This window comes from Pteropus alecto, unplaced genomic scaffold, assembly GCF_000325575.1.
Source record: "Pteropus alecto unplaced genomic scaffold, ASM32557v1 scaffold269, whole genome shotgun sequence".
Lineage (NCBI taxonomy): Eukaryota > Metazoa > Chordata > Mammalia > Chiroptera > Pteropodidae > Pteropus > Pteropus alecto.
In genome coordinates this window covers 806,735-807,912 of record NW_006443566.1, presented here as the reverse complement: position 1 = coordinate 807,912, position 1,178 = coordinate 806,735, and positions in this window count along the sequence as shown.

Sequence of the window (1,178 nt, the reverse complement as noted above, 5' to 3'; positions counted from 1 at the left end):
TCTGTGAATATCTGAGCAGCTACACACAAACACACACACACACACACGACACATACATACTCCTACAAAAAATGGCATAGTGTAGTCTAAATAAATTCTTTAAAAAACAGTTCTATAAAGAAAACCTAATCTGAAGGGTTTAGAGTGACAGTTAAGGGTTTTTGACTTTGACACGAGGCAGGGATTTTAATTCCCAGTTCTGCCGATTATTAACCATCTAAATTCGGGCAATTAACATAATTTCTCTAGCCTTAGTTTTCTCATCTGTAAAATAGAGATAATTATATATATCCCGTGTTGTTTTTTGTGAGGACCGAATGACAGAATCCAGGTAAGATACTGTTTTTTAACAGGAAGCAGTTTAGATGTATGGGGCAATAACATGAAAAGATCTTTTCTCATTTGGTGTCTATTTTCATATCTATAATTAATTTTTTTTTCAGTTTTCTAGAACAGTCTGCCCCCCAAAATATACCCTGTTCTCTGTCTTTTGTGGGATAGAAACCTGCTTAGTATTTGAAGTGTCAGCTTTTCTTTTTGGTTTCTACCAGCATCATTAAGATTTCAAACCTCCCAGATGCAAGTTTTAGGCTGGACTAGAGCTCTGGGAGTGGTGAGCTTCCTGTGGCCCCAGTGGGGAGAAAGCTTCTAGAGCACATGTTTCACAGTGAGGGCTGAGCTCCGACGGGGTCTCGGCCAGGCCTCTTCCTCCATGCTTAGCTCAGGCAGCACTCTGTCTTCCCCTGGATAGCATCCCAATTGCAGCGAAAGGGGGTGAGCCTCACTGAGGGTCATTCCTAGGGCTTTTGCAATAAACTATTGTAAAACAAACAAACAAAAACACATTTAAAAAATTGAAAGTATAGATACCAACAACAGAATGGTGGTTACCAGATGGGAAAGGGAATGGGGGGAGGACAAAGAGGGTAAAGGGGCTCAAATACATGGTAATGGAAGGAAACCAGATTTTGGGTGGTGAGCACATAACTGAATATGTAGATGATATAATGTTGTACACTTGAAAATTATGTCATATTATTAACCAGTGTTACCCCAATGAATTTAATAAAAATAATTTTAAAAAATGAAAGTGGAGAAATACATAGTTTGAAATATAAATTAAGTAATTTTTTAAAGTTAGTGAGAAAAATACAGCTATACATCAACAAAGATTTGGC